This window comes from Vespa mandarinia, chromosome 4 (assembly GCF_050613455.1).
Source record: "Vespa mandarinia isolate Hongniang chromosome 4, ASM5061345v1, whole genome shotgun sequence".
NCBI lineage: Eukaryota > Metazoa > Arthropoda > Insecta > Hymenoptera > Vespidae > Vespa > Vespa mandarinia.
The window spans coordinates 8,512,501-8,537,338 of record NC_140813.1 but is presented as its reverse complement, the minus strand read 5'-3'; the positions used below and the strand labels follow the sequence as shown (position 1 = coordinate 8,537,338).

General features: G+C 34.4%; 1 protein-coding gene across 7 annotated transcripts in view; it reads right to left on the bottom strand.

Moving 5' to 3' along the window:
- LOC118443181 (uncharacterized) overlaps positions 1-24,838 on the bottom strand; it is a 181,235-nt gene that overhangs the window by 48,401 nt on the left and 107,996 nt on the right. The window lies entirely within an intron of this gene.

Genomic DNA, 24,838 nt, shown 5'->3' with positions numbered 1-24,838 from the left:
TGTATCACTGCGGATCCACGCAAATGTAGCCATGGCAAGAATTATGCGCGTAATCAGTGCCTCTTACCCATAATCTATGACGCCGTTATTATTTATTCGGTTAATCATTATACTCATGCGAATTACTCGGAACCGGAGAATATTGCACGTTGGATTTGGATTACACGAGGGAAGTATGTGCGGTGAAATTTGTTAGAACGTACATACGTAAGTAGGGAATTATAGAGATGGACAAAGTAATTGTTAATTAAATCTAATAAGAGAAATGATAAAAATAATTAGATGAAATTTCTACATTTCGATAGATCGAACAACATTCAAAGTATGAAAATCGAAGAAAGTACCACTTAAATTTTTATTGATTTCTTTACAGATTCGACGGGATTTTCGAATTTATTTAGACAAGATGTATATATCACCTAAACGTGAATTGAACCTATTGAAAATTTCATTTATCGAGTGAAATTTTACTTATTAATTTTTTGACGTGTTTCGTTAACGCGTCTCCCATCTCACATCATTTATCAAGATTTGTAAAATTAAAAAGATTAAGAAAAATATTTAGTTATCGAAGTCGATGAACCGATTGACTGAATTTCTATAAATTACAGTCCTTTACAAAAAGTGTAGAGCCTTCGTCGTTCCAATTCAATAGAAAAGAAAGAAAGAACTAAATTTTGATGATCATCAGTTGACAAGTAGACTCTCTCGATACAGACAATCTTTGTGACGAAAGAATACGTACTCTAAAAATGCACCCTCTAAAAACAAGTTGGTCGTTATACATGTCTCGAAGGCTTGTTGCCTTAAGGGTGGAATATCTAGTGTGTTGTCGAAGGCGAATATTGAAAAACGGTGTGAGTGTTGTTCGCCATGTGGGTGACAGAAAGAGAGAGAGAGAGAGAAAGAGAGTGAGAGAGAGAGAGAGAAAGAGAGAGAGAGAGAAGGAGGGAGGGAGAAAAAGAGAGAGAGAGAACGAGAGAAAGCGAGAGGAAAAGAGAGAGAGAGATGAGGAAGGGAGGGAGGGAGAAAAAGAGAGAGAGAGCGAGAGAAAGAGAGAGAGAAGATAGAGAGAGGGTAGAGAAGCTCGAACCCGTTGTGTAATAGGTACATGTATTCGTACGTATCAGGGTAAATGGAGCGTGCTAGGTAACGGTGCGTCTCTCAGCTCGCCCCAGCAACCCCTGCTTCTTCGTCCTTCTACTCTTCCTCAGCCACCTTCTTCTCTCACCCCATCTCCACTCATCCCATTTGATAAACCACGGCGATGACGTTTAGGTTTTGATCTCTACGACAATTTCACGGTATGTAAGCATTCTTGCTTTTTATTTAAAAGTTATATATAAATTATATAATATATATATAATTACATAAGATATATATATATAATTATATAAGATATATATATATATATTTATATATATGATATACATACAGGTATACGTACTTACATATAGGGATGCATTCAATATATGTTCTATACAGGAGATCAATCGTCAAATAGAATAGGGAGAATAGGGAGTTCCTTTGTTTTGAGAGAAAAAGAAAAAGGGGAAATTGGTAAAGGAAATTGTCGTCTCGTCGAAATCTTGAATTTTATTGCTATTCTATCTTGACATCTTGACACAAGGAATTTGTTTACCAGAAGAGGGATAGCAATGGAGGATAACATGGTGGAAATTCAATTATCAAGACGCATCCACTATTGTCAGGAAATTGCGTTTCAGACTTCAGAAAAGAAGAAGCGAGGATATGGTAAGTTTATTTTTATCCTTTTCTTCATTCTTTTTATATTTTTATGTACAATAGATTTCATATTGAAATTCACCTATATTTTAACTTTCTTTTTTTATATTTTCATTAACTACAAATCGTCGTATTAAATAATTAGTCGTTATATGTATTTTTGTTAATTACAAGTCGTTATTACTTCAGATTGAAAATGATGAAGCGAAGTTTGTTCTCGTGTAATCGTGGCTTTTTAAACTTCTCTCTTCGTTTGAAATTTAATACAAGGCGAGCTGTTTTACGTCTCTACGGTAAAAGGTGACTGTCGGGTAATGGAGCGTCCTTTAAAGGATGCGCGCGAGCTTCCATTTACGTTAAAAGTACTCCAACTTGACGCGTAACGAAATTCGATTTTCCGATAATTTGTCGCGAAATGTCGTAAATATTCGCGAATCGAATTTCAACTGAGATATAGTGCATATTCGTGTCTATTAATAATGCAAAAAAAAAGACGAAAAATTTCCTCTGTCGATCTTTTGTGATAATTTAAATTAAATATAGTATATTATAAAAATCGTTATCTAAAATATATGTGTTCTAATTTTTTCAATATTTGAAGAATCTAATGCATACATTAATTTAAATGCATAACTAAATGAAATACCAACAAAATATATCGAGCTGGTATAATTAATTTTTTATATGATTAAGTTTCATGCTTGAGGAGAAACAATATAAGACGTTGACAATGTTTGTGAATGTCAAGTATTAGTAAAAAAAAAATATTGTTAAGTCTTTTATGATAGGTAACATTTTTTATATTAAAATTTTTACATTTAAACTGAATGATTCATATTATTCAAGCACATATAAATAGCAAAAATTGCGAAATAAATACAACAAATTACTAATAATCTCCAAATAAATAAAGAATATTATACTGATTCGATTATGCCATTTATTGCTTAAAAAAATCTCATGAACGTTTACCATTCTTCCCGGAACGAGATATTCTTTCTGAAAAATCAGAGAGAAAAATAGATTTAAAATTCATTAAAAGTTGCTATTGGAATGACATTGAATAGTAGGAAACGATTGGTTTCGTGAAATTATGCCTGAGGTGACCGTGTTATAATTACCGTTTTATTTCATTATCATATGAGGCCAACTGACTACTAATGACATTTACTCGTTTTGGCTGAGTCGCTCTTAAACGTCAGCCGTCGTTAATAATGTAAGCAAAAAATAGATCATGGAAGAAAGAGGGAGAGAGAGAAAGAGAGAGAAAGAGAGAGAAGGATATTAATTCTCACGTCAGTGACATTCCAACGAATCTACTTATCGATTACAGTTCGACGATAGAGTATTTATAATTCATCGAATTTATTAAGTAAGTCAGCTTCGTGATCCGAATATAAGCGCTACGTGTCTTAATATGCTTTCCGTTCTTAATTCATGACATCCATTCTCACAGATAATAATCCTCAGCGTTGAATTTTAGCACGGCATCGATTTAATATCGACGACTCGACCTCATTGCAGAGAATCGAATTGGTAATGAAAGATAATTGATATCCTTGTGAAAGTTCGTTTATATGAACGACTGCAGGCGGGTGGATAATCGATTGAGAATGGTATCGTAGATATCTATAGATATTCCTTTTCGTGAGTATTATCTTTGCTTGATATGTCTTATCGTGCTTTTTTCTTTTATTTTATTTCTTTTTTTTTCTTTTTTTTTTTTTTTACAAAACACTTTTTTACTTATATCGTTGATATCGTTTGTTCGATAATAATCTTAGGTAAAATTGAAAATTTTTATGAATTTTCGAAGTACCTAACGATTTATTTAACGAAGAACTTTTTTTCCATTTCAATGGATTTAAGATAATGAATAGGATCAATATATAGATATATTTTTTAAATGAATCTATGTCCATCGGCACGAGATTTAACTTGATTATATACGAGGATGGCAGGATACACATTCGGTATTATAAGATTATAACTTTATTAGGAACCACAGTGACACTTTCGCAAAGGTAATTCGGGATAATTTTTTTTTCCCCATCCGACGATTCGATTTTCGGCGAGCAAATTGCACGATCGCGACGCTATTACCCTTTTCGCTTTTCAACAGGACAGGATCCGTATTGAGAGGAAGCTGCGAATGGATTCCCGATAATTTTCGCTAATTCCTTTACGCACGATAACCCTTTTTTAATAAAAGCTGCACTTACATACATATATCGAGACTTTGATTCGAATAAAAAAAAAAAAAAAATAATAACAATAATAATAATATAAAAAAGGAAAAAGAAAGGTGTTGTAAAATGCTTCCGATAATGTCCTATCTAATACGTATTAGTTATTAATGTTTAAAGAATTATTCCTTTTGAAAGTACGATCTTACTTATCGAATACGATCTATTCGACATAATAAGGATAACGAAAGATTTCAAAGAAATATACGCGAGACGTTCTCAACATGAATAATAGTACAATAAATTATATTGCAACGTATATGTGTCTGTATATATTTTCTAAACTTTATTTTTTTTTTTTTTTTTTTACGTAAAATTCATTAACCAAGACTTTTACACTTTATCAATATTACATTATTAATTCCGCTTTATTTTATTAACATTCGCATTTAGAGGTAACATTTATTTTTTTTTCTTTCAGCAATGATTTAGTCTTTGAAATAGAATCTATAACTTTTCTAAAGCTCGATTTGAACATGGTCTTTCGCGATATCGTATAACAAAAGTTCTCTATATCCATTGGTAAAACAAAAGTTCTCTATATCCCTATTCTGTGGCTGGCCAACAATTACAAGGACGTTCTGTCAATGCGGTAAACGCATTCGATTGTTATCCAACGTACGCAAATTGATTGGGTTTGGGAAGTGTGCCGGACAATTTAAAAATTCGAGGGACCACGTCAGGCGGGAGCAACAATTTTGTCAGTGTCCGCTCGTGCACGCAAGAGATCTAGAAATAGGAGTAAAAGTGTATGAGAGAGAAAGAGAGAGAAAGAGAGAGGGAGAGAAACAGAACGCGTCCCTCGTTAATAACGGACCGTTGTCACAGTAAATAACAATAAAACTCTATTAATGTGGTAGTACCGGTAGCTACCGGTCTTGGCAGCGAGCCAGGGACATACCGGCACGGCTATTCACCCTGCAGAATACACACTGCCACCACCAATGTCGACGCCACTGCGCCACCCACCTTCTATCTGTCTCTCTGTCTGTTTGTCTGTCTCTTTTCTCTTTCTCTTTCTCTTTATCTCTCTCTCCCTCCCTCTCTCTCTCTCTCTCTCTCTCTCTCTCTCTCTTTCAGGAATATCCTCACCGAGCTCTTCGCATAGCTCTACTCTCTTCCCACGTAATCCGGGACTAGCTCGTATGCGGCATTACGCATCGTGGCTAGAGCTGGAATCTCGATTTCGCTTACGAGTCGATTGCTAAGTCGTGAAATTTACCCCATCTTCTATGGATGAACGCTTGTTATATAGCTTACGCTTGTTCGTTCGTTAAATCGTCAGGTATTGTAATGTTTACAAACGACTTATCATTCTTCCTTTCTTTTTCTTTCTTTTTCTTTTTCTCCTTTTCTTTTTCTTTTTCTTTTTCTTTTTCTTTTTCTTTTTCTTTTTCTTTTTCTTTTTCTTTTTCTTTTTCTTTTTCTTTTTCTTTTTATAACTTTCTTTCAAAAGATTTTATTAATTGTTAGTCAATAAGGATGAGATACGTTGATTTACAAAATGTTTCGTAAATGATAGATAAAATTCTTTGTATTCTTTTATTATGTCAGATAAAAGAATTTGAAAGATTTAACAACAACAGATATGAGGGATATAGACTCAAAATTTGAATTCAGCCATCATTCATTTACGCTTAACTCCGAAGACCATAATTTTGTACATCGGCGTCAATGATAACGAACCATCAATCTTAAGATTGACAATGTACACTATTTTTGCATTAGACCAAATCAAAGATCGTGTTCGAGTTCGATTATTCCTAGGTACCAATGTCTAAAGAAAAAAAAAAAAAAAAAAAATGAAAGTTTGAGAATTTTGTTAAACTATCAAGTTAATCTTTGACTTTTTTTCCACTTGAACTCGTGGAATGATCAGGATAGAAAAAAAGGAAATATGAATTGACTGAGAAAAAAGAGAAAGAAAGAAAGAAAGTGAAAGAAGGAGACAGTATTTTAGCCAATGTCGATAGTAGAAGGATAAACCTACTCGAGAAGTAAAAGAAGAAAAGTTTCGTTCTCCAGTGAGTGTCTCCAACGACAAATATCGTTTCCACCTCGGCTCGATCGCAATCGAGAGAAAACAAACGGTTGCCCAAGGGCACGTGGACGAATGAAAAGGGCTTCGTCCCTTTCCAAGGATGGATTATCCGGACGATACGTGGACACTCGTTTTCTTTTCTTTTCTTTTCTTTTCTTTTCTTTTCTTTTCTTTTCGACGATCTTCGCGCCTCGCTACCTCGCCAATTCTCTTTCGATTCGATTCACCGAATAGTATGGACTTTCTATTCCGAATGATCCTTCATGTGGAAATTTTTGCGAGACTCTAAAAGGTAAAGTTTCAAAAGTTTAATGTTCATTTCTAACGAGAAAAACATAATCGATAATCGTCTTTCTCTCTCATGTGAATATACAACTTGTCGAATTGATAAATAAATTGAAAATTTTTTAAGAGAATACTAATTTCGACACGTATCTTAATGTTTCGAAGTAATATATCACATATATAATATATCACAGTTCATTTAACTGTTGGCAAATGTCGGACAAATGTAAGAAAGAAAACTTTTTCATCGAAAGCAAAATTTCAAGTTTTATCTTTATTCTAATATGAAAAAAAATGATCTTTCAAAGTGTAGTTTCCAAAATCATAAGATAAATTGATGGTGGTCTCTTCTTTCCATTACAAGTTCGTATATTTAGGGAGGCTAGAAAAATCAGAAGAAAAGGAAATTGGCGAGAGTAGAAAAGAAAAGAGAAAGTTAAAAGAAGAAGTAGAAAAGACGATAGGTAATTGATACAACTTCGCTTCGGAAAAGAAAAGCGAGAAAGAGAAAGAAAGAGAGAGGAAGGGGAAAGAGGGAGGGAGAGAGACAGAGAGAATGAGAGAGAGGGAAAGAACTAAATCGAGCGTAACGTGGTGTGGGGTCGTCGAGTTTCTACAGGCGAATAGAACGTCCTCCAGATTAATTTCCCGTTACCACGACCATCGGAATCTTCTCATGAGAGAAGTTGGAAGAAAATGAAAAAAGTAAAATGAGAGAGAACGTTCTCTCGCCGTTTCTGGATCGCGATCGTTATAAAAGAACTCGAAGATAGATAGAGACAATAAAAAACAAAATGGATTATACGGCTTTTCGAAATCGAACTTCTGAGACCCTTTAAGAAGAAAGAAAGGGCGATACTCCTCCATTAAATCCTTAGGTACAGGATATTCGCGTTCTTCTCGTCGTTCTCTTGTGATACCGGAAGAAGGAGAGAGAAGTGGGAGGCAATAGAATTGCTAATCGCACGATAAACACTCCCACAACTGTTCTCCCATGGCTTTTACGTAGTTCAGTGCAAGCTGCATCCTGTGCTGCCGTTAATGGCGTTCGCTCTCAAAAAAACTCGTGCGTGAGCACGACTGCATAAAAAAAAAAAAGAAGAAGAAAAAAGAAAAAAAGACGCTAGAATCGTCTACGAAATGGTAGCTCGTTTATGAGCTTGTACTGTCTCTCTCTCTCTCTCTCTCTCTCTCTCTCTCTCTCTCTCTTTTTCTCCCTCCGCATTTTTTCTTTTTTTATCTCTTTACCTCGATCGAAAGAACTTCGACGATGCACTCACTTTAACTTTTTATTTTTAATACTCGAATATTCGGTTAGATGCGTCGGATTATTAGCTTTACATGAATTTTTATTTCATCCTCTAGAATCTTGAATAACGAACATTAAGTAAAGTAAGGCGGTAATTTCGTCGTCCTCTAAAAGTTTCATCCTACTTAATGGAAGAGCTAATGACCAAGTTACGAGAGAAACGGAAACTTTGGTTAACCCTTGAACCTGTTGGAGCCACTGGATATACGCATATCTAAAGAGTGTGTAATGTATGCTCATTAACAACTTCCCTTGCAGTTTCATAAATTTTCGCGAACCATTCCATAATTTCAATGAAGTGAAAATACCGGGAATACTAAATCATGAAGTCAATTATTATTATCATTATCCGCGGTGATCACCAAATAGACGACATAGCTCGATTCGGTAGCTTTACAAAGTAAAAAGTTAGAAGGTAAAAAACTATTCGTTCGAATGCTAACGTTCCACGAGTTGATCGTTTTCGGGAGTAACTTTGCAAAAGAAACGCATTTAATAGATCGTCGAAGTTTAGAAACTCATAAAGGACTTTTCCGACGAATTTCAACTGTTTTCATCCAATGATCGTTATCCACCAAACGGTAATTACCGTATTCATTTGCAACGGCAAACCAACGGAAATTCATAGTCGTACGTTAGCAAACAGCAAGAATCCGATCTCCGTTCGGCCGAGCGGAGGCAAACCCGCTTTATTACTACTAAACAGGCTGACCGAGCAGTATATTACCACTAGACGGGTCTGATATATTAGCAGGCAGGTCTGCCAACCCACTGGCCAATATCCATAGTCAAGTCCCAACGGTAGCTAGCTCAACTTTCCTTCTCCAATGCCAGAGCTAGCATCAGCACCAACACCACAGACACCAACCATCATCATCATCAGCAACAGCAGCAGCAAAGCAACGTTACTCTCATCTGCTTACCGAGATCCTATCCCGGACAAAATTTCTTCCTTCTCGGACAAAACTATTAATTTTGGTTTCCCGTTCGCTCACCGTCGTTGGCCACGGTGGATAATTCAATTTTGTGGCGTAATACCGCGAAATTAACGAACGATATCGGGAATTGTGCGAATCTTCGACTCTCTGTTATTCATTATACAAACGATTTCTATCATCGATTGGAATAATACGTTCGTTTACTTCTTCTTTTTTTCTTCTTCACCTTTCCCTTCCTTTTTTTTTCCTCTCAATGATCCCCTGAAACGAGGAAAAAGAGATCTTCCTTCGGGAAATACTCGATCTCGTTCGAGATTTTCCATCAACCTTTCGACGCGTGACTTTCTTTGAGAGTCTTCTTGAGTCGATGTTGATCCAACCTTTGAACTCATGCCTCTTTCAACGAGCCGATTCAGCGAGCATTGACCTATATAAACTCTGAAGAACGTCCTCGATTCACGAGGACGATACGCGTACGATCTTTAAAGCTTCGACTTATGCGAGAGTAAACTTGGCTCTTAGAAAGTGCAATGGTTTCTTCGGTCAGCGTATTATACACCGTGACACATTTGAGTGAGGCTTTTTAAATAACTACTTTCTATTGAAAATAGTAGCAAGTCTTTTGGAATAAAGTTATTTCGTTTCAAAAAGTATTGCAATTAAACGAGATGTATCAATAGAAAGCTCCATTAAAAAAAAAAGAAAAAAAAAATTATGATTAAAGATATAATTATAGTACTTTAATATTTTAACGTTTTTATTCGAAACATTTTATTCTATGTATACAAATAAATAAATTTTCTTTCTTTTTTGTTTTTTTAATTTATTCAACAGCATATAATGTTATATATGTTTCATTATGATCAGATACTATCTAACCTTGAAACAAAAAGGAAGTAAAGAGAAAATCGATTAATCCATCGTTAATCTATCGATTATTAACGGAAAGTAGTCAAAGATATTCAATCAAGCGTTCTAATTGTAAGAGTAGCTGAAACGGAGCGAGCCGCAAAGGATAATACGTTGAAATCTGCAATGTGGTACAGTTCCAAGTAGCCACTGACGTGCCGTAACTATAATCGACTACTCAAAGTTGTGAACTATTCGAATTTGTATACAGGCACCACTAACGTCGCTATGCATTTCTATCGACTACTTACGAGCCCTCCCTTCTCCCTTTCTCCTCTCTCTCTCTCTCACTCTCTTGACGCTCCCTTGACCCCCCATCCTTCGGAAAAGGCGATGGTCCTAGCTTGGCGTTATTTCCGGTTAAAGCGGGAACGCATTCTAAAGTTTGTAAAGTACACACATACATACACACACAGAGAAAGAGAGAGAGAGAGAGAGAGAGAGAGAGAATAGGTAAGAGACTTGCTTCCTCGCTCCGGGAATCGCGATTACATTCTCGAGAAGTGCACCTCAAAGTGTACTGTTGGATGCAATAATCGAGAGGGCTGCGTGCAACAGGGTTGACTTTTTCGACTAACTTCTACCCTTGCCTCTTATACTTACCCTCGTCCTACCAACGATTCAATTTCGCATGACTTTGACGTAAGGAGGTACGATTACTCGTTAAAAGCTGAAACAAACGTCTAACATCGATAATTCGATGCTATCCTTTTTCTTATATTTTTTACTTTCTCTTTTTTTGCAACTCGTGAAAAATTAAAAATCATTTTTTAATGAATTATTTCATGGACTTATCGAAAAAATATTACGGCATTTAATCGATATAAATTTTGAATGATTTGGAGAAATGAAAAGCTTGGTAATTTTCGTACATCAAAGTATTGACTTTTGCTTTAATTAGGTTTGAATTTTTTAATGGAAAGGCGGTATTAATGAAAATTTTCAAAACAAAAATCTTTTTCGGAGAAATAAAATGCACATTTTCTTTCGCATTTCTCTCTCTTTCTCTCTCTCTCGCTTCGATATATATTTATATATAGAGAGAGAAAGTGGAAGAGAAATAAACGTATTTATAAGCGTATTTATTTATTTTTAAGCTAACGATATTCGTTAATTTGCTACTCGACCTTTTGGTTTAACGTAAATTACAAAATTTAAATCGAATTTTACTTTTACTTTTACTTAAATACGTACGCATATGATTGATACGCTGCTAATTAATCTTCTTGTTCTTTTTATTATTCGAATCGCTTTTACAAATCATTAGATTCATCTTACAGTGAAAATCTAATCAACGTTACAGTTTATTAGTATTCATTAAAATCGTTTTAATGAGATAGAAATCTCTTTCCATGAAATTATTAGAAAACGTAGTATATAAGAGATGTTAGATGTTAAAAAATAAAAAGAAGAAAGAAAAGAAAAAAGAAAGTAGAGGAAATGGATATAGAATAGGAAAGAAAGAAGAAAGAAATGACTAGAGAAGAAAAGAAATAGAAAAATTTCAACCGTGTTCGAATTAAAGTGATATGAAAAAAATGGGTTATGCATTAATTTCCTATCCGTGCCGGTGGAGACCACGCATGTTTTCTCTCGGTTCAGTTTTTTCGAACGCTTACTTTCGCGTGAAAACGAATAAAGAAAATTCACCTAGCCGTTGGCTCGATCGATTTTTAGAACGAGATGAGAAATACTCCGGAATATCTATCTATCCTAAAAAATTTCTATTTCTTTTTCTGTCGTGGCGATGTTTTAAATTTTCGTCATTTAAATGAGTAACTGAACGGAAAAGTCTGTTTTCAAAGCCGAGAATATTCGTATAATAATATTATAAAGTTAAGTGAAGCTCTAACGTACTACTACGATATATGTACATATCTATCCTCTTTTTCTTTTCTACTTTTTTTTTTTTTTTTTTTTTTAATATTAGATTACTATCATCGTTCTGACGTACGATATAACGTTTATTCAGATTCACTAGTTTCCTTTAAAAATACTTCTCCGTAGAAAATGTTCTGGGATTTATTAAGAAAAAAAAAAAGAAAAAAAAAAAAGAAAAGAAAAAAAGAGAAAAAAAAGTAAAAGGAAGAAAAAAACTCGTAATACACGTGTGACGTTCTATGGCGTTAAATAAAATCCGTTTATACTTGCCGAAACGTAAACGAACATAATAAAATTAATCTCCCTTGCTAATACACTTGAATCCTATTAGATCGTATGAAACTCGACGGCGCAACGGCAAATATATCCGATTAAAATGAAATAGAATCGCTTAATAAAGAATATATCTACGTATATATGTATATATATAGATATGTAAATGTACTTTACATATATATATATATATATATATATATATATATATATATATATATATATATAATAGATATAGTATGTGAATGGGAAAGGTTAATAAATGTGTAGTATATTCTATAGTTTGTTCTGCCTCTTTCTCTCTTTTTCTCTCTTCCGCCTCTCTTTCATACGTTTATTTCTTATTACATTTCATTGTGCAAGAAAGTAGATATCTTTTATCGTGAAAATTAAATTACGTTCATATATGTTCACAAAACCGATATTGAAATATAAAAGCAAGAGGTGCGGATAGGTGACGGGGAGAAAAGAGAAAGAAAGAGAGAGAGAGAGAGAGAGAGAGAGAGAAAGAGAAAGAGCGGGAAAAAAACGGATAAAACGAAAAGGGTTTTTCAGATCAGCCAAGAGTATGTTCGAAGAAAAAGATTTGCTTTTGCATTACTAGCCGTCAAGGGGTCGATAATTTCACGGAAGAGCTTTTTTCTTTACACTAGCTGCCGTCCATTGAAGTGGCACTTTTACGAAATCCGAGCTTCTCCTATCCCTACCTCCCTCCCTCCCACTCTCTCTCTCTCTCTCTCTCTCACTTTCTTTTTCTTTCTCTTTCTTTCGTTCATACTTGAGGAGCTGAACTCCTCTGATATTTTCTCGGTCGTAATGCCTGCGTCTGAAATTCCACGCTAAAGTAGCAGAGGCTGTAAGCCGAAATATAGTGACAGTTTATTTTGACACATAATACAGAAGTCCTCTGATGTGTTCCTCGATATAACGGTAACAAGTCGACTTATGCTCAAATAACACAAGTTTATCCGATTTCATGGTTCGATATACGAAATTCCTAAATCGTTTGACCTATCGAATATCTAACAAGAATAAAACCATTATAAACTTCTTTCTTTATTATATACTTTACAAGAAACTCTATTTCTTAATTTCTTAAGCCTTAGAACATATATAATATATGTATATATATATGTATATCACATATTTATCTATGTCGATAAGATCACAGAAAGAAAGAAAGAAAGAAAGAGAGGTCGTGTATTTCAAAAAATATAAATCTACCTGAAAGTATAACAGATATGTAATAGCACGGTTCAACTTGATATCTACAATATCGATTTCGTAGCGAGAAAATGGATGTTTACCCTCTCGAATATAACCAAGGTTATACGATCTTGTTCCAAGTCCTTGTTGTTGTTCTCGTTTTTATTATTATTATCATTATCGTTTGTTATTAAGTCCAGAGGAAACATAAAAGTTGGTAGATAGAACATGGCAAATGACGAGCTATCGAGAACAAGAATGTTGAAGTGCCTACGGGCAATGGTGGGTTCTCAGTTTACTGTGCAGAAGGAGCATCGTCGAGAACTTCAATTCCCGAGGGGCCTCCCGAGGGACCTTTCCACCATTCTTTCAGATGGCTATTCAGCTACATGTTAAATGGTGCCAGGGTCTGCACCTTTCTTTTTCTTCTTCTTCTTCTCTCTCTCTCTCTCTCTCTCTCTTTCTTTCTCTCGTTACAACTTTCTATCTTACTGTCGCTACGGGACTCATCACTTGTTCCGTTCTACCACCAATATCCTATTTTCGTTCTATTCTAGTACCACTTCGGTATCATCACTAATGTTATATCGATTTACTTTCTTAGAGTAATATTTTTGATTTCTTTCAAAATTATATGTTCTATAACCATAGCATATAATTCAAGTGTCATACAAGGTGACTACGCTGTTTACATTTCATGTTGAAAAATGCTAGTATAGCATCAAGCCGCAATTTTAAATTACGATGCCGTCGGATCTATCGACACGTCTTTGAAACAAGTACTATCACGTCACTTGTCATTTTTCTACAACATTTTTTCATTGACGTTCAAACGGATAATGTTCAAGCACAAATAGACGGACGTAAAAAAGTTTTAAAAGAATATTACCGTAAAAATTGAATTATAAAAATTATATATCTTTCGATCTGTTCAAAAATTTATAATTTTTCATATTTTTAAATAATATCAAGAATTTTTTTCAAGCATTTTTTCAAGTTTATTTTATTATAGCATATGTTATAATTTTTAAGAAAATCAGAAATGTTGCTCAAAAAGTGATCGATTTTATTTTCTTTCTCTCTCTCTCTCTCTCTCTCTCTCTCTCTCTCTCTCTCTCTCTCCCTTTCATTATCTCGTTCCATCGAGCAGCCCGCCATCTTGGTATCTCTCTCTTCAGGACTATTGTTAGAGATCTCTCATTGTCTCCTGTTGTCGGCACATTGCTCATCAGAATTAAAGAGTTAGATAGATAGATAGATAGATAGAGAGAGAGAGGAGAGAAGAGAGGAAGAAAGATAAAGTTAGAGTCATCAAACTACTGCATTTTCTTCTTTTCAGTTCAAATCGACAATAGATAGTATTTTTCGAAGATATGTAAGTTGTACGAAAAATCTTTAAATTTTGACTTATTTTCTATTTAATAATTTTTAATTTTAGACATTATTTATCGACGAATTTCTCGGACGTTAATAAAATTACTATCACATCTATACAAATTAATTACTGACATTTTAAATTATATTCTGTGTTAATGAAATAATTGAGTTTTAATGAAGTTTCATAAAATTGTTAATATATCTTTACCGAGGGATAATAGATATTATATAACGTTATTAATTATTATATTAATTAAAAATTGTTCTCTTTTTGTAACATATAAGTAATTATTAATGACGAATGATATGTATCGATAGTCGATTACGTATCTTCGGCCTGTAATAGATATATTACGAGTATAAAGCATCTCTCGCAGGGTGCCGATAAATTGTAGAATTAGCGACACACGTACTAATTATACACGACGTATTGTTGTGAAGTGGTCCAATATTTGTGATAGCTCGCGGTTGCTAATATTTGATTAGTCACGTTCTCGTATGGCAAAGATCGTTCGCTGAGGGATGAAATAACAATTTTATTTCACTTTAAACCAGTTTACCTTCGGTATCAATGTTCGACTCGGAAATCACACGTGTTCTACGAAGATAAAATAAATATTAATTTTTACTAATATAGAAATTACGATGAAAACTAAGGATTGTTTAATAAAACGCAAAAATTAAGTCAACTTTTTAAATAACACAAAAAATTTGTACAAATACTCATTGGTTATCATTACACGTTTTATATTTAATTTTTGTTGACATTTATATGTCAATATTCATATGAATATTTAATAAATTTACTAATAAATTTACAATCGGAGACACAATAGATCTACTTCGCACACTTTCAAGTGTTATTAAAAGTAAACATTAAACGCGTAAAGAAAAAATAATAATTGATCTAGTCGAAATTATCGATCGAGAAAAATATTTTGAAGATAAATTATTACCCGCAAATAATCCACTAACCGAAAGATTTTATCGCGGGCGTACAATCGCACGCTTTAATTAACATCTCACTTTATTAACCCGAGGCTTATTCTTTCAGAGATTGAGATTGGCAATAATAATACCTATTTTAAATTGGAGAGTTGTAAATACCAAGCGTTGTCCTTTTTAATAAACGTTCCTGGTGCTAATTACGTGAAGGGTGTACGGTCGACGGAGTGCGGCGAGAGGGTGGTTAAAAATGAAAAAGGGATAGGGTGAATGTATATTACTGGGCGTATATTAATGTGAAATTTATTCAAAAGAATTTCTTGGGACGTTCCGGTATTTTTAAAGCAGCCTTAATTTACGAGGGTGTAGCGTTAGGCAGAAAAAGAAAAAGAGAAATAGAGACAGATACACGCGAACACGCACATGAAAAAATACGAAATGAAACAGAGAGAAAGAGAAAGTCAGACAGAAACAGAGAAAGAGAGAAAAAGAGAGAAAGAGAGAGAAAAACAGAGACAGAGAGAGAGAGAGAGGAGAGAGAGAGAGAGAGAGACAGAAACAGAAACATCAGGAGGACGAATGAAGCCTCACTATCCTTCCTCATACGTGAGATGTGTTCACCGTGTCATGTTGGAAGTCTGAATAATAAAACAGTTTCGGGATCGTTCTCATTGTATGCGTAGTCGAGTCTCGAACTGGATTACGAACTCGATTCTCTGGAAAACAGGAATTGCTGTAATGTGATATAATCTCCATAAGATCGAGGACCGTTTTACAACCGCAACACATCGTTCTAAAACACGGAAAACCTGCCATAATTGGCTCTCTTAATTAAATGTCGCCTACCGGACGTTTGTCCTGTCTCTAACTGTTCTCTCTTCATTCTCGTATATTCGTTAATTTAAACTTCATCGTTCTATATCGCGATAGGTCTTCGTTTCGCGAATAAATCATTGAACCATGAATAAACCTGATTGATTTATTCGACGGTTGTGACTTATCAAAGCTCATGAACGTCACGAAAAGTACATAATTTGTGGCTTCTAGAAAAATAAAACGTTTATAGAGAAGAATTTTGATCGTTGACGTTAAAAAAGAAAAAGTGATTAAGGAGTATGTATGTACTCTTATCATTATTCATCTCTCTCTCTCTCTCTATATATATATTTACCTTTACATATTTTTTAATATTACTATTTACTATGATTAACCTTTTATTGTAACCGATATTATAATTTACTTAATTGTAATATGTATTACTTTTATTGTATTTCATTTTACTTATTTTATTATTTTGTTTACTATCACATAATTTTCTTTCATTCCTCTCTCAATTGCTTTCTTTCATCTTGGAGTTTTTCCATTTGACGTTTTAAAACCCATGGATATAAATTATGTTTCACTTACTCAATTACTCTCTCTTTCTCTTTCTCTCTCTCTCTCTCTCTCTCTCTCTCTCTCTCTCTCTATCTATCTATCTATCTATCTATCTATCTATCTATCTATTTCTCCCTCTCTATCTCTCTCTCTCTTTTTCTCTAGGAAACTCTTTGACATTGGAAAAGAGAAAATATTAGATGAAGTTTGAACTCATTCGTTAGTAACATACATAGGTGCAGCGCGAAAGTTCATCATTGAATTTAAAACGGGTCTCTAGTGTACATAGAGCACCAGCATAAACTTTCCTCTTTCTATTTCTCTCTCTCTCTCTCTCTCTCTTTCTTTCTTTCTCTCTTTCTCTTTTTCTATCTTTCTGAAGAATCATGAATCGTAATATACCTTTCTTATTCTATGATATTACTAATTCTTTTGTACCATCATTGGGATAAATTCGTTTTTCACACACACACAATGGTTTTTTGTTATAAATACGAGTATCATTTATATCAAGGGAAAGAGAAAAAATTTAACGTTTAAATTACTTGTCTCCCATTGTTGCAAAGGGGCAACAATTGGATGAAAATTTCAATAAGTGGCAATCGATGAATTTAAATATATATAAAAAGGAATAATTTTTTAATGTAAATAAAATATAATAAATGCATTAATATATTATATATATATATGTATATATAAATATATATAGACTTCAGATAGCTTCTGTATAAAATACTTCATGATTGCGTATGACGATGATTTGAAAAGTATCAATAATTTGAAAATTTTTCTTATATATAGAAAAAGTATTTATTAATGTATTGCATAAACGATGGTTTCTAGATGATGTTAATTACTAATTTAAAACAAATAACTATTTAACAAAAGATATATATATATATATATATATATATATATATGTATGTATATCATATATATGAAATATATGAATCTGATGAATATATATATATGAATCAAATCGCTTTTAAAACGATTGAATTTTATTCAAAATTGATGTTATTCATTTTTGATATTATTGTTTTTCTCTTTTTAATGTTACATCAATAGAATCTTAACGTGAGATTTTAATCGAATTGTATGTCGAAACATACAGGTGAATCGTACACAGAGTAGTCCCCGAGTAAACAACTCGTTAGAGGTTAAACTAGTTGAGATTGAATCGCGTTACGAGGTTAGTCTGTTCGACTTTTTTCTCTCTCCTTTCAGGAATAAACGCGACCTCATTGGACATTGAGGATGACCGGATGACCCTTCTTCTCGGACAAATTATCGTTAGCGGATAATCCTATCGGAGCTTGACCGTTTGTTCGTTCGTTCGTTTAATTAAAAAACCGACTTCGTAGCGAAGCTAACAGAAATATATGCTGCATTAAATGTTTTATGTATGAAATACATTGCTCTTTACATCGTGGAATATAATACTATGAGAATTAGGTACGCTTCACAGTAGGTAAACACGCATAATTACGGTAGAACAGTTGGTTTACGTCAAATTAGTTTGTATATCGTGATACAAGGCTTTATTACACGCTACTTCTACGTTATCATCGAATATTTTCATTAAAATTTATCCGATATATCTATCTATAAAAAAAATAAGTTTAAGCGGAAAAAAAATACGATAGGATCCGATACAGATATTATTGTAATGTAACAGCATGATTTACTTTTAGATACACTTTCGATGAAATTTTTCTGTCAAACGAAAATTTTCTAAAAATAGTCACGGTTCTGTAATTACATTCTTCATTGAGAAACTAGATGGTCTCTTTAATTGACAAATGAATTAATTTAATTGGATATATTCTTTATATATACTGGTAAATGGTGAATCTTAGATCGGGCAAAAGATAGAGAACAAAAGATCAAAGAATAGACCATAGAATCTCCAACGGAATTCCGATAGGAATCCTAGACAAAACGAGAGCAGATCTGTCCTCGTTAAACATTGGTCACCGAATTATACTAGCTATTCAAAGTTACAGTAACGTAGCAAAGACACATAGCCGAGAAGAAGAGAGAATGAAAGAGAAAACGGTCGTAATACGACGACGAGGTCATTAATGGATAATTTCAGCTTGAAGAAAACGACTTAATTAAAAAGTCAGAAACGAAGAATTGACCTGTCGTCGGCGTAATCGGAGAATCCCAGTCGAAATCGAAGCGATAAAAGCCTGGAATTTTGAGTCGGTGTGAACGAGTAAGCGAGTCACGCCGAGCTAAATTCGATGCTGCCTTTCAATTATAGCTCGCAGGGCTACGTCCGTTGCCCAGAGCCACGCTCCTAATTAGATCAAACGCGTCCAGCAATTTCATTTGCGCGTGATTTCCCAATTACCGTGCGATGGGCGACCATCCGAACGAGCGTTTCTACCAAGCTCGTCGTCCTCGATGATGATGCTCTCGGCCCTCGAGCCTTTCGACCCCTGGACCTTCAATCTTGACGATCCTCTTGATGCTGTTGAACTAAACACTCTCGACTTTCTCCTCTTTTTTTCTTAATTTTGTGATTTAATATCTCTCATTATGTAACTTTATTCTTAGACACTGAATTTTGTTTATCTTACCATTGATATTTTATATTTTGAAGTATATCGAATACTTCGTTCGTTTCGATAAAAATTTTGTTGTTGTTGATAGTAATAGACGACGATATTTTTGAATTAAATATTGAATTCAAAATGTAATGTATCCAATTTTTAACTTGTTTATTTAAACAATCATAATAAAGAAAGATCGTAAAACAAAATAAAATAAGATTGCTAGTATATTTGATTGATACGGATGTCGGTAAAATTGTCGTAATACAATAAAATAAGTTCGTTTTTTTAAAAGAGCAACAGTTACCGATCGATTAAATTTTTGACTTTTAACAACAATTTCCTAAGTGATTCGAAAACAAGGAAAAACCTAGTGTGACTCGTAAAATCTAAAAGAAGATCAAATACGATGGTAAATTTAGAAAAAAAATAAATCAAACAGTTAAAACATAGTAACAAATATAAACTATGTATTTCGACAAAAAAAGAAAGAAAATAAGAAATTAGAAGAAAGAAAGTTGTAAAATCTTCAGTTTTCGTGAGAGCACGCGAAAGATAAAAAAAAAAAAAAAGAACTCGTACCAAAGTTTCTCAAGGAATTTTTCGTTGATTTGCCTTCGAGAAGGAATGATGAAAGTAAAATTCAATGTTGAAGGAAATTATGAGTATAGTACCATACTCGATAAGTTCAACGAATCGAACGAGATTTGAAGTAGTACGTAATGGAAAAGTTCCCGGTGGCCACAGCGAATGGAGGTTGAATAAAAGAAAATCGAAGTAGTTTGCGAAGGTCGAACTTTTCAGTTGTACGACTATAGTACGGAAGTACGAGCGAGAGGCTTGGATTTCTAGGAGGTCTTCTTCATCTCTTCTTCTTCGACGATGTCTCAGGTGTACGCGTTCAATCACCTCTTTCTCTCTCTCTCTCTCTCTCTCTCTCTCTCTCTCTCTCTCTCTCTCCCTGTCTCTCTCTCTCTCTCTCCCTCTCTGTTACTCGGGGTAAATGAGATAGAAAGTTAGTGAAATTGGAAGTGATAGCTTGAATTCAAGTTCAAAGAACTATCAGTATTATTATTATGAAGAACGAAACCTTTTTGCCGTCCCTTCCCCAAGAAATTCTTCCCTTCAAGAATCGATTTCATATTATTACATACCTTCCTCGTTCTTCTTCTAATTTGCTGCTATATCTATTATTATATCTTTTTAATATCACAAAAAAAGAAAAAAAAAGAAAAAGAAAGAAGAAAAAAGTTCCGTGCATGAACCAGGAAAAAAGAAGCCACGCGATTTAACGAACTATTCTGCGTGACACGGCAAAAGGAAGAAAACGTTTTTTGTACGAAATATTTCCGAGAAGGAATGATTCGTATTAATGATAAATCGGTAGATAATAGGTTTATCTACTTCGTTTAACGACTTTTATCCGTTTTAAATTCTTTTGTATTAATTGTTCAAATTAATATGTCTAGGTAATCGAGTGAATTAATATCGATAACAGAATATATTTCTCGTTATATTTCGAGATGAACGATTTTGTTAAGAATTCGAAGGAAATATGCATTCAATGAGTAATTGGCATAATCCAGTGACGATTGATTATATCCGTCACTGGAATTACGTTTTACTTTGTTAACGTGTAATGTTTCATTAGAACGATAATAATCAGTCGAAATACGTTTCACCGACGGATATTTTAATTTTCAAATATTGCCGCGTACCTTACGGCTTTTAATTTCACTTCCGTTCAAAAACCCACATCACGAGGAATCAAGTAACAAACTTTGATGAAATTCGGAAAGCATCGAGAAAATCGACGAGCTTCCTAGCTTCTAGTTTTGGTGAGTTCACGAATGAGAAACGATTGCAGGAAAGATAAAGAAAGAGAAAGAAAGTGAATAAGATTTGAACGTTTTAATATTAACAATTAATTATTGTTCGATTTAATTGCTATAATATAATCTTTATTATAATAAATTTATAAAAATAATTTACACAAAGTAATAATTAATTTATTTATTTTTATTAACGTAACTTCTACATTTATCATGTAATTCATCTTTGACAATTAATATTAGATACTTTGTATAACAGCTACTTTTTTCTCTACCACATTTTTAGTTATTGCGTCAAAACTAATAGAGGAAGAGAAAGAAAATAAAAAGAGGATTGCGACTTTACTCGAGTTCTCAATCACCTTCTCTAAGCTCGCGTGATTATACCGTGTTATAAGACTTATATAAGAAGAAAGTATAAGAAGTAAGAGTAGCGTTGAACGTCGGCGTACTCGTGTGCAAACTTACCAAGCTTTGGTCCTTCTTTTATTATGGTTGTACAGCTTTTTCTTTGCAATTTGTATCGCATCGTTTAACTCCGATCAGTTCACCCACGGAGGCTTTCATATCGCAACTTGAGAATTTGCATAACCGGTTGAATTAGAAATTTTCTATCTACTCGAAAGTTCTTTTACTAACATGTACTTCTTCTTCTTCCTTTTCTTCTTCTCTCTCTCTCTCTCTCTCTCTCTCTTTCTCTCTCTCTCTCTCTCTCTCTCTTTCTCTCTCTCTCTCTCTCTTTCTCTCTCTCTCTCTCTCTTCCTCTCTCTCATAGCAATAAAATCGTAATTAAATGTTAACGTTCACGTTAATCATCGATCAAATGTATCTCCATTCTCGACATTAGTTAGCAATTTATGTCCGAGAATGACATAGCGACGATAATAATGTTGAAATGTGTTGGACAAGTTGAATCGTTACTCGCTTCTAAATCGAGTAAAACAGAAAGAGGAAAGATAGAGACGGAGTTAGATAGAGAGAATGAAAACGTCGTAGATGCACGGAAGCAAAACTTCCTCCGAGCGATGGCCGTTGTTATAAATCATGCGAAAGCAAGGAGATCGAGCTAACAGGACATACGGGAACAACGAAGGTTTGAATCGTGTGCGGTACGAGCAAGAGAACTGACGCTTCATGGAAGCTCGTCGTGGTTGTTCTCCTTTCGTGGCTACGAACAGGGAAAGAGAAAGAGAAATAGATAGATAGAGAAAGAGAGAGAGAAAGAGAGAGAGGGAGAGAACAAGAGCAAGAGACGTAGAACGCGCATAGAGGCAAGACGAAGTTAAATCGTGTATCACTAATGTTGAATAAATGTGCCATAAGGAAAACAAGGGCCGCCAGCAGGACCATCGCCGAGTCGCGTAACTTCGCTTTGGATGGGCGAAATTACTTCGTACGCTGAGCCTTCATCATTAATCTTGCTCCACTGATAGCCAACGGCGTTCGACATTGACAGCTAACTTTGTTCATAAATCTGCGTCCGAACGAGCAGAGAAAATGAGAGAGAAAGAGAAGGTGGGTGGAAGGGAGGGGAGTGGATAGAGAGAGAGAGAGAGAGAGAGAGGGAAAGAGAGAGAAAGAGAGGAAACACTTTTATTCGTAACCTGTTCTCCGTTATTACACTGACACTGTAATTCGGTGGTTGTTCATCGACAACTTGGAAACTTTCGTTGGGCAGCCAATATTATGGAGATATCAATCAATTCGTAGTATGGACGATTATGGTGGCTCGTTAGCGATATTACGGACAGCTTCTTGTGGGATCGATTTGTCAGGAATTTAATAAAGCTTTGTCGGAAGCAAGCTGATCAAGGTTCGATCGAATTTTGACATTTATAAGCCGATAAATCAAGCATGTACGTTCTTTCGTTAATTAACGTAAGTACATAAGGCACTTGTGTATCTACATACATATATTTATTCTGAATTTGTATAATAGTATTCTATCAGAGTTAAAATACACAAACTTTTCGAAATTTCTGACCAGGATAACATATTGTGAGTTATCATTGCGAACAGCAATTACCAGCGGAATCAGTTTGGCATCCGGCAGTCGTCGTTTGCAATTCCAGAGACAGTTTGGTAGTTTACCTTGGTTAGTAGTATCCTCTGGTGTCCAATGGTCAGGAGAGGGAAAGTTTGTCGAAACCACCAAAACTTCGAAGTCATGCAGACCAACTCAAATCGCGTTCAAAAGGACGTTGACATTTGTTCAAATCGTCTACTACGTTTCCATCACAATTCGGCCACTTACAATTAAACGTTTAGAGTTTGAGATCGAACACGAGACCGATCCTTTAATTAACTTAACCTTATATTTAATATATTGATTTATGAAAACAATCAGAGTCTCAAACACAAACGCAAACATACACACATACACATACAAAGACAGAAAGAGAGAGAGAGAGAGAGAGAGAGAGATACCAGTGATACGCGTTTTTTGAAACTAACTAAACCTTGTTGCCTATATGAACATGCAGAAATTCCTATAGCACGGGAATAACACAAGAGAGCTCCTTTACCAAATCTATTAATCTTAGTCAGCACCAAAGACAAAGGGTGTGTCGCTACGAATTATCTTTGGTCTGAAACTAATTGTAAGTATACTCTTGAGTCTACTTCGTCGACTAAAAATGTTAATTAAATGCGTTTTCCTTTGAGATATTTCAACAGAAACAATCAAATATTAGGAGAATATTCCGTAATTTAGCTCGATGTTGGAAAACGTATCACTATGGGAGAAACCAATAGGTAGAATGAGACAATGGTAAGAGTATGATACACGTCACGAGATAATTCTACGCTTAAGAACTTGACTTCTACGACAGATTCATTCACGATAATTAGAAGATCAAACCGGACTGTATTAAACGACTCCTTTCTGTTAGTACACTAGGACTGATTACCTCTTCCGTATGAACTTGCTGCTAAAGTTTTCGACAGTTTCCCGGATCCTTTTGTGTCTCACTGTTGAGTTTCGTGGAAGGTAAAATATAGAAAGAGAGAGAGAGAGAGAGAGAGAGAGAGAGAGAGAGGAAGAGGGTGGAGAGATGGAGAAAGAGAGAGGGAAATAGAGAATATGTGAAGGATGAAGAGAGATAAAGAGAGAGAGGATAAGGAGAACGGTATGGAAACTTCGTCAAAACCACCGAGAACTTGGGGGTAAACTCATTCATTCGGCTGCAAAACTTGTCTGGAACTGGCGTTGTCGTTCCAAATCGCTCTGCCGGTTGCATTGTACTGTATCAGTCCTATCCTCTTTTACTTCTCTATAGCCAACCTCTCGTCACCAACGAAATATTGCAAAGTTATGAGATACTAGAATTTCTATCCGTGAAATACCGAAAGTCTTGGAAGGTATTATTTCATGGACTTTACTCATTCATATTGACTCATTTTGTCGACGGTAGGAAAGAGAAAGAACTTCCGAGCTTTAAGTCTGATTCATTTATAAGAATTAACGAAGAGTTATCTGATCGTTCGCCGGAGAAAATCGTTGAACGACAAGAGCATTCCTTCAATTCATAATGAAAAATATATTTCATAAATGAGTTTTACTGATTAGTTTTCGAGTTCTGTTATTAGATATGTATTTATGTATGTATGTATGTATATATGTATACAATATTACAAGAATATACGAGAATTTTATTCTCTCTTTCTCTTTCCCCCTTCCCACCATCTCTCTCTTTCTTTCTTTCTTTCTTTCTTTCTCTTTCTTTCTTTCTTTTTATCGATTTTTGAATTGAGCGATCGAGTTATTTCATTTGCACTCGTTACATTCAAATTCACTTGTACACACATTTTCCTCGAAGCGATATTCCCTTCTATTTCGAAATAGTATTATTAATGCAACTATCCTACCACAAATATCGTATGTAGATATTAGAATGAATTTTACTTTTTTTC